The sequence below is a fragment of the Miscanthus floridulus genome, chromosome 4, assembly GCF_019320115.1.
Source record: "Miscanthus floridulus cultivar M001 chromosome 4, ASM1932011v1, whole genome shotgun sequence".
Classification (NCBI taxonomy): Eukaryota; Viridiplantae; Streptophyta; class Magnoliopsida; order Poales; family Poaceae; genus Miscanthus; species Miscanthus floridulus.
Window position 1 is genome coordinate 659209 of NC_089583.1, and position 9743 is coordinate 668951.

The 9743-nt window shown below is 45.5% G+C and overlaps 1 pseudogene; it reads right to left on the reverse strand.

Annotated features, from left to right (window-relative positions):
• Positions 1-2360: 2360 nt before the first annotated feature.
• On the reverse strand, positions 2361-4829 carry LOC136550678 (uncharacterized; annotated as a pseudogene).
• Positions 4830-9743: the final 4914 nt, after the last annotated feature.

The following is a 9743-nucleotide window of genomic DNA, read 5'->3' on the forward strand; positions in this document are numbered from 1 at the left end:
TTTGGAACATCCACATGCAACAATTGCAACATATATTTAAAAACAAATGAAACATTCGAAATATGCATTTGGAACACTTGCAAAAGCACCTGAAAAACACTTGAAACCATTGTAAACATACGCAACATCCAGATAAAACAATTGCATCATATATAATATGTATGAAAATATATGCAACATCCAGATAAACACACTTGCAATTTGCAATATTTAAACACTTGCTGCAACAGAAGACTAAAACAGATGAAACATTTTGAAAACATACTGTTGCAACGTATATGTGAAAACATATGCAATATCCATATCAAAATGCAACATACATCTATAAACAGATGAAACATTATGAACAAAAAGCATGCAACCACTACAGAAATGGAGTTGATACATGATGGATTCAATCCTTCATAAAAGCCCCGAAATCCGTCATAGATGGCCACCCGTGATGGATTTTTTTCTGTCATGTATCGAGCATCACAAATTGACTACGAGCCATCTATGACGGATTTCGACCGTCACGGATGCCCTGGAAGTCCACTCAACCCACTCTAGGCTGGGCTGAGCCCGGTAACCTGTGACGAAATTTTTTCGTCACATATAGGCTACCACATAGGATTTTTTTCTATCACAGATTTGAGTCGCCATGTAAGCAGCCATGTGTTTGCCAAGGTGTACGCTGACGTGTCATCGGTGCCACGTAGGATTTAGCCCAGGTGTTTTGTGGCCCAATTCGGGTTTCTAGGAGCTTTTCGACCCTTTATTGTTTTGGGCCGATATGATTTTTTGGAGGCCTTTTTCGGCCTTTTAGTTTTTTTAGTGGAGTTTTTTCGGCCTTTTAGTGGTCATGCAGCCCAGTTCAAATTGGGCTGCTTCTAGATTTTAGCCCAGCTCGAATTGGGCTGCTGCTAGATTTAGCAAAATACAAATATTTCATCCATAATTTCTGCAAAATTAATTACCAATCATCATTAATTAACACTAGTTCGCATCATCACTGATTGACAAATGTTCTCATCATTATTACTTAACACATGTTCTCGTCAGACAAATATTCTAGATCACCAAATTACAATTGTCATCACATCTCATACAACATAATTAAGACCTGTCCACAAGCACATGACAGTAATTAACAACCAATCCAGCACATGTCCAAGGCATTGGCCACTCCAGCATTAAAGTTTTCATCAGATAGGCTACCACGTAGGATTTTTTTCTATCACAGATTTGAGTCGCCATGTAAGCAGCCATGTGTTTGCTGAGGTGTACGCTGACGTGTCATCAGTGCCACGTAGGATTTAGCCCAGGTGTTTTGTGGCCCAATTCGGGTTTCTAGGAGCTTTCAGCCCTTTTTGTTTTGGTCCAATATGATTTTTGGGGCCTTTTTTGGCCTTTTAGTTTTTTTAGTGGAGTTTTTTCGGCTTTTTAGTGGTCATGCAGCCCAGTTCAAATTGGGCTGCTTCTAGATTTCAGCCCAGCTCGAATTGGGCTGCTGCTAGATTTAGCAAAATACAAATATTTCATCCATAATTTCTGTACAAATTAATTACCAATCATCATTAATTAACACTAGTTCGCATCATCACTGATTGATAAATGTTCTCATCATTATTACTTAACACATGTTCTCGTCAGACAAATATTCCAGATCACCAAATTACAATTGTCATCACATCTCATACAACATAATTAAGACATGTCCACAAGCACATGACAATAATTAACAGCCAATCCAGCACATGTCCAAGGCATTGGCCACTCCAGCATCAAAGTTTTCATCACAACAAAAGGAGCTAATAACTAGCTCAACAGCAACAAGAGCAGAAATGGCACTTTGCCCACTATAGCACCATAGCCAAGCAACAACAACAACAACAGAAATGATGCAACAAAAAAGCAACAATGTTTCCAAGAGACCCAGACCATCTTACCCAGTTGGCTAGGTGTGTCCAATCTGACTTAACAGAAGGTCAAGTTTTGCATTAGTCTCAGCTTGATTCCTTGCCATCTCTTTGTCCGCCAAGCCTTGCTTGCTCAGATTCTTGTAGTTTCTTCGACAACTCTTCCATTTGTGATTTGAGCTCAGCCTTTGCCAACTTCTCTGCAGCTAGTTGCTCTTTAAGTGTGCCTTTCTTTTTGCTCTAAATCCCCACATTCTGCAGAAATGTGGTTTTCTTGGTGTTCTCAGCAAGCACACCAGCAACTACCTCTATCACGAAAGGGGCCTCTTCATCTTCTACATGTCCTGGACAGCTTGTTTTCCATTTGATCCTAGTAGTGCAAGTAAAAACACATGGTTCATGAGATCAGCAATAGATATTAAGGCTGAGCTTTTTTTTTGAGAATTAACTTACAATAGCAAGCTAGACATCTGGTGTGTAGCCTTTTTTACTGTAGTGGCACTCCTTGAACATATCCACTGCATCAGGTTCCTGGTCTTTGTATTTCTCTCCCTGTAGAATGGTCACTATTACTAACATATATGCAACACTTAATTCAATGTGAAAAAACAAGCAACTTGCATGAGCATGTGATCATCAATAACATGTAATACAGTAAAGATCATATAGAAGCAAAGTGCCATCACATTAACTAGTAATTACACATCCCATTAGTCAACAATCCAATTTGTATCCTACATTTCTGCCTTTCTGTTGCAATTTGCATGTGCTTCTGAAATCTTTAATACAAACCGTGTAGCATAATTCTCACAACATATCCTTGTTCAGAGTTTTGCTACACAATTGCCTAAAAAAGTTTCCCAACACAACTACTGCTTCATATATATCCTTGTCAACAAAGCCTCTTAAAGCAGCAGGTAAGATTCTTTGCAAAAGAATATGACAATCATGTGTTTTTAGGCCTTGTACCTTGCTTCCATCAGCATTAACACATCTTGATATGTTCAAAGCGTAGCCATCTGGAAACTTTACCTCCTATAAAAAATTACAAAAGGCAACCGTTTGTTCTTTAAACAAGGTGTATCTAGCTTTAGGCATCTTAGAAGTATCTCCTTTATCTCTAAACTACAACTTTTCTTTAATTCCTAAATCACTAAGGTCAAGCCTAGCATTCACTGTATCCTTTGTCTTCCCATGTATATCAAGAATTGTCCCAACCAAGCTCTCACATATGTTCTTCTCAATGTGCATGACATCTAGATTATGTCTAACCTTTAAATTTTTCCAATACTCCAAATCCCACAAACAAACTCTCCCTGCTCCAAATTTTCACATTTGTAGTTTTGTCACTATCCAAGGCACAACGCTTCCTTTTCCTGCTCTCCTTTTGCTTGATCCCAGGTTTGACATGTGTAACCTTCTCTAATTCTGCTAGTAGCTCTTCTTTGGTAAATTTACCTGGCGGATCATTGGTTCCATGAAGGCCATTGTATTCATTGTTCCTCCTCAAACGATGTCCCCTTGGCAGGAAATGGTAGTGTCCAATATATGCAATTTTATTCCTTAGTGCATAAGATAAAGGATTCTTGCCATAGTGAATACAAGCAAAATAGCCTTTCATGGTATGCCTAGACAAAGTAGCCAGAGCTAGGTAATCATGAATGCACCATAACACTGCTGCACGAAGTTTGAACTCTTTGTCAATAATGGCATCATAAGTATGCACACCCTTCCAAAGCTCAATCAATTCTTCGACAAGAGGCTGTAAAAATAAATCAAAGTCTTTCTTAGGAGAATGCGGACCTAGAATCAATAGAGCCATCATTAGATTGGAATGATCCATGCATGCCCAAGGTGGAAGGTTGTATGGCACAACAAATACAGGCCACATGCTGTACTTCGTGTTAAAATTGCCAAAGGGATTGAATCCATCAGTAGCTAGCCCAAGTCTTAGGTTTCTAGCTTCTTCAGCAAAATCTGGATAGTCCCTGTCAAAATCTTGACATGCCTCACCATCAGCTAGATGACTCATTTCCTTCTCACTAGGCTGCCTCTTTAACTTGTGCCATTGTGCTTGTTCTGAACCCTCCTTGGTTATAAATAGCCTTTGTAGCCTAGGCACCAATGAAAATGCCTCAACACTTTCTGTGGAATCTTCTTCCTCTATGGATCTTTCCATCTTGACAAACCACAAACTAGGCAATTGTCATGATTAGATTAATCCTTTCGAAACAGAATGCAGTTGTTGTAGCACACATGGATCGATTCATATCCAAGACCTAATTCCTTTATAATGTTCTTTGCTTCATGGTATGATGTTGGTAGTGTATTAAACTCTGAGAATGCATCAGCTAGTAGCTTCAAGAATGCAGAAAATGCAGTGTTGGTAATCCTATAAAATGACTTCATATGCAGTAGCTTTACCACAAAGAAGAACTTTAAAAATTTGGCACAACCGGGATAAAGCTATCGCTTAGTCTCCTTCATCAGAAGTTTAAGAAAAAGGTTTGCCTATTTCCATCATTGTTTCCATTTTCAGATTCAGTGTCATGACTACCATGTCCTTTTGTAGTTTGTAGGTCCCCTAAGCAAACTGTCTAACCGATCACCACCATTGTTGTCATTCTCAGCCACACCAATGGAACCCTCATCAGTGTCAAAAACAGGAACAGAAGTAGGGACTTCATTAACATGTACACTAATGTCCTCTCCATGATGTACCCACCGAGTATATGTACAGTCCATGCCATTCATCAAAATATGATTCTTCACATTGGGCTGATGCAGGTACTTCTGATTAAGGCATCTAGTACATGGGCAGAGAATCTGATCATCCTCAGCATATTTTTCTTTAATGAAATCCATAAATTCTTTGACACCATTGACATATTGAGCAGAAAATAGTGCGCTATGCACCCAACTTCTATCCATCTGAACATGCATTGCGGAAACACATAATTTAATAAGCGTGCACACAATTGATATACTGCAGTACAAGAGAATCAGAGAGAAGATGGCAAGTATGGAGGAAGGCAGCCGACGGCGGGAAGGGAAGTCACCTTGCAGCAAGGCAGCAGGCAGCGGGAAGGGACGGTGGAGAGCGATTGCTGTAGCTATAGTTTAGCCCATAGATCTAGCCGCCTTCCTCTATTAGTGGCCCACTACGCGACTCGCCGTCGCTGGGCTAGGGACGTCCGCACTCCTGGTCGCGGCGTGATTCGCCGTCGCTGGCCTTTGGATGACCTATCCTTGCCGTGGCAGTGGTCTGCTATCGGAGAGGCACGACGAGGTGGATTGGGGCGGTGGCGCGGCGAGGTGTGTGGGAGCGGCACGGCAAGGTACCAATAGTCAACGATGTGCTCTGTTGTCAAAGGGATTCAAGGATTAGGGATTACATTGCTATAGCCAACGATGATTCGATATGGGATATCTATTCTAGTCTCTAGCACAACAAAACGAAGTAGTGCAGTGGTAAGGTGCGCGGCATGGGAAGTGGGACGTCTCAGGTTCGACTCGTCATGAAGAATTTAAAAATGTCACGGATTTGGTTCGGTTGTGAAACTATGACGGTTCTTGAATATGGTCATAGAAACTAGGCCTAAGGTTGGGCTTCAATTGAGCCCATGTCTAGTTTAGGTGATCTGTGATGGAAAAAAAACTATCATGGATCAACACTATTCTTGTAGTGAACGTGTCAACATCTGAAACAATTGAAACATATATTTGCAACATAGGGGGAGAGAGGCCTGGGCCAGTCGATTACAGCCAACGAGGTGGGAGCCGGTGGTGAGCTCACCTAGCACCGCACTAGCGTCGCATGCGAGCACCAGCGCCACCAGCACTGGGCTTGGCTCGACGGCGACAGTGGGGGATGAGGAGCGGGGAGCACCATGGCCGCTGGGGTGGGGGAGATCGGTGGCCTGGGGTGAGAGAGGGTGCCACCAGAGGTGGGGAGGGTGCCACGCCGGGGTGGGGGAGAGCCTCCCACTCCCCTACATCACCTCCACGCCACCTTCAAGGATCTCGCTGGAGGGGAGTGGACCTCGCCGGGTGGGGCAGAGGGCCACCGGATCTGCGGGCATTGGGGGCTCCTGGTGGGGGAGGACGCCGGGGTGGGGGAGGACATCAGGGCATTGGTGCGCTGCGGTAGGGGATGAGGAGCGCGGTAGGGGTAAGGATGGGGAGGAGGAAGCGAAGAGATAAGTTTTTTTAATATACATGCGGGCGGGAGTGAGTGGTGGGGTGAAAAGCCGTCTGACATTTGTGCGATCCGTCGGACGTCTGACACAAAGCATTTCCATAACCTAAAATATCGATCCATTGTACACGTTTCTCTGAGAAAAGTCAATTAACCGTTGCATTGCACATGTTACATATGAATTGTACTTTACTTATTTGCATTTTGTAAGACCATGCTTGGTTTATGCGTGATGTCTCATATTTGAACTGTTATATATTTGTGTTACTATACATCTATTGTTTCCTTATGGTTTATTATTATCATCTCAACAGAGAACTCAAATTTGCTTTAGAACTTGCATATCTTTTTGTTTTCTTAACCTATGCTGAAAAAGTCCGGTTAGAACCAAAACCGAACCGAAACAACCAATAACCAAAATGCTTGGTTCCCAACAATTTTCAGAACCGATTGGTTCCCATTGCCTAGGAACCAAATTTCTTCAAGAACCGAGGAACCGAATACCCAGGCCTAAGACATAATGTATATCTACGTGTATAGCAAATCTATGTGTCTAGAAAAGCCAAAACAACTTGCAATTTAGAATGGAGGGAGGAGCGAGACGAATTAGAACCACACAACTAATGGCTAATAAAACAAAAAAAAACTAGAAAAAAAAGAACTATAAATGTATGCTAGCTAGGTGTAATAAGGAGGAAAAAGAGATAATAACACCTATTACAATCGGATGAGTGGCCGATCTATTAATAAAATGCTCCTATACTAATGAAAACGCTAAAAAGACAACATATATAACATATCTTCTCTCTTTCCTTACCGACGTACGTTACGGGCTGTCGGCTTGACTGGGCAACATCATAGCTTGAGGGTCACAATTAATCTTGATCAGATTTGTTCTTCCTAGGTGCGTGGAAGCAGAACTAATGGATGGGTGTGCTGAAATATCGAGAGACATGAGTCTTCCTGCGCGCTCACCACATATTCTTTCTTTTTCTTTTTCTTTTTACACAGAATGACAGAACTTTTTTTATATAATACAGTAGATTCAAGCACACGTACTAGCTCGGTTCTATATATATATCATATCTCTGTCACTACCTCTAGTTACTAAAAGAATAATTATTAACCGTAAATGCAAGCACTTATATTGATACTACTATAAAATTAATATTTACAGACAACCCTTTTTAGTTTTAGAGACAGCGATAAACATCACCGTCTCTAAAAATGTCACATGTGTAAATCCTAAAGTCTAGCTCAGGAGCATTTTTGGAGGCGGAGCCTAAATGGGCCGCCTATGTGATCAGCCAGTGTAAATCTGTTTGGCTCGTGTTCGAAACCCTAACGAATAAAAACCGGTCGGTTGCCCCCTCCCAAATCTCTTCTACTACCACACCCATTCGCCTATAGCACTCACTCCCAGTTGCCCATCGACTGAGGCGTGCAAACCCGCCTTCCTCGCCCCACAACCACGCCCTCTCTCCAGATCTCGATTCATGTGGCTGGACAGAGGTAGATATGGAATGGCCAGCCGGTCAGGGCTAGGTTGTTGACAGCCACAATCTATCCTTTGTGCCACTAATCTTCCTTATCTTCTTGAAGCCTAGGTTGGGGGGGGGGGGAGGGGGACTACGACACGGAGCTGACGGTGCATGTCCATGACCCGCTCTATGTGTTGCAAGTCTTCCTCATCTTCCCCTTCATCTGGGCCATCCCGGAGGTGCTGGTCACCGCCGGCCTCTCCACTTTCGTGCTAGGTAAAAATGGCTTTGTGCTTTAGGTCGACCACACCTTCGTGCCTTTCTTGGGCTTGCTTAGACTGTCTCCAACAGTATTGGCAAACCGTGACCCATCCCCAAAATAGGTAGTACACAGTGCTTTTGCGGTAAAAAACCACCCTCCAACAGACTACCCAAACACGGAAGGCATTTTGCGTCGGAGGCAACACGGTAGGCAAACTTGCGTCCTCTCTCCGTCCCTTTGCGTCTCCTCTCCATCCCTTTGCCTCGGCCGCAGTAGCAGCACGCGAGCTCCCTCCCCTCCAGCCATAGCAGCATCCGGCGGTCCCTCCTCCTCCCTCCTCCCTCCTCCGGCAGCGCTCCCACGGTGAGATCCGGTGGTGGCGAGCTCCCTCCCCTCTCCCAGCGTGAGATCCGGCGGCGGCGGGCTCCCTCCCCTCTCCTACGGCGAGATCTGGTGGCGGCGGGCTCCCTCCGCCTCCCATGGCGAGATCTGGTGGCGGCGGGCTCCCTCCCCCTCCCACGGCGAGATCCAGCGACAGCGGGCACCCTCCCCCTTCCCACGGCGAGATCCGGCAGCGGCGGGCTCCCTCCACCTCCCATGGCGAGGCGTGGCCCCTCCTCCTCCCTCTGACCGAGCATCCGGCGGTCCCTCCTCCTCCCTCCTCCCTCCTCCCTCCTCCCTCCTCCGACAGCGCTCCCACGGCAAGATCCAGTGGCGGCGAGCTCCCTCCCCTCTCCCAGCGCGAGATCCAGCGGCGGCGGGCTCCCTCCCCTCTCCTACGGCGAGATCTGGTGGCGGCGGGCTCCCTCACCCTCCCATGGCGAGATCTGGTGGCGGCGGGCTCCCTCGCCCTCCCACGGCGAGATCCGGCAGCGGCGGGCTCCCTCCCCCTCCCACGGCGAGATCTAGCGACGGCGACCCTCTAGACTTTTGCGTCCGTTGTTGGAAACGTGAAGTTTTGGGTATGCGACCTTTTCGCCGTGCGCGACCTAAACCAACGAATGCGTCCCGTATTTGCATTCAGGCTGTTGGAGACAGTCTTATGGGCGCCTATAAGTACGCCTCAGGCACCATCAATGATGCCATGTTTTCGGCGCTATGCTCTGACTACCTAGCCTGCATCATGCCTGTCATGTCCAAGGTGGGCCCCGCATCTCCACCACTGGTGTCTTCAATGTTGCGCTCTCGTTCCTCAACTACATGTGGCACATCCGCCGCCTCACCGGCCACGGTGTATTTATGGTGTCGTACCATCCACGATGAAGGGATGCTTTGCCCGGCATGTCCTGTAGTGTCTTCTCCAACTTCTTGTTCTACGGTGTATTCTTGGATAGCTATCGGTGGGGCGACCGTGGCTCTGATCTTTCGACTTAGCATCCAACAGGTTCACTATCCAAGGCCATATGTTGCCCCTACTTTGCCTCCTACCTTCTCATTTCTACTATGTGCTTATTTTTTGTAGGTATTAGTCCTTCGTTCTCAAATTTGTGTTTGATCGAGGTGGGTTTGCACTCCCGATGGGGACGCTGCAAATATATATCCAAGCTTGGGTCTGCTGGATGAGGTCGTCGCAGCACTAGTCGATCATGAGGGTGGTCAATGCTGGTGTTACACACGATGGGCTAGAGATCCCGTAGGCACTAAGGTCGTTCAACTTGTTCGTGGCCAGGACTTCTTAGTACCCCCTAGATGACCCTTCGTCACCTATGGCAGCTCTGGGCAAGAAGATGGGGTTACTCCAAGCGCTCCGGGTGAGAAGAATAAAAGGATACCGCGCTATTGTCGACAAGCTGACAGCGAGTGGGATTCGTCTACCCACCTTTTCATTTTCTCTATTCCATTTTTGAAGACGTGCCTCCTATGACACCCACATCTAGAAATGACATTTTCAGAGGTGGAGGTCT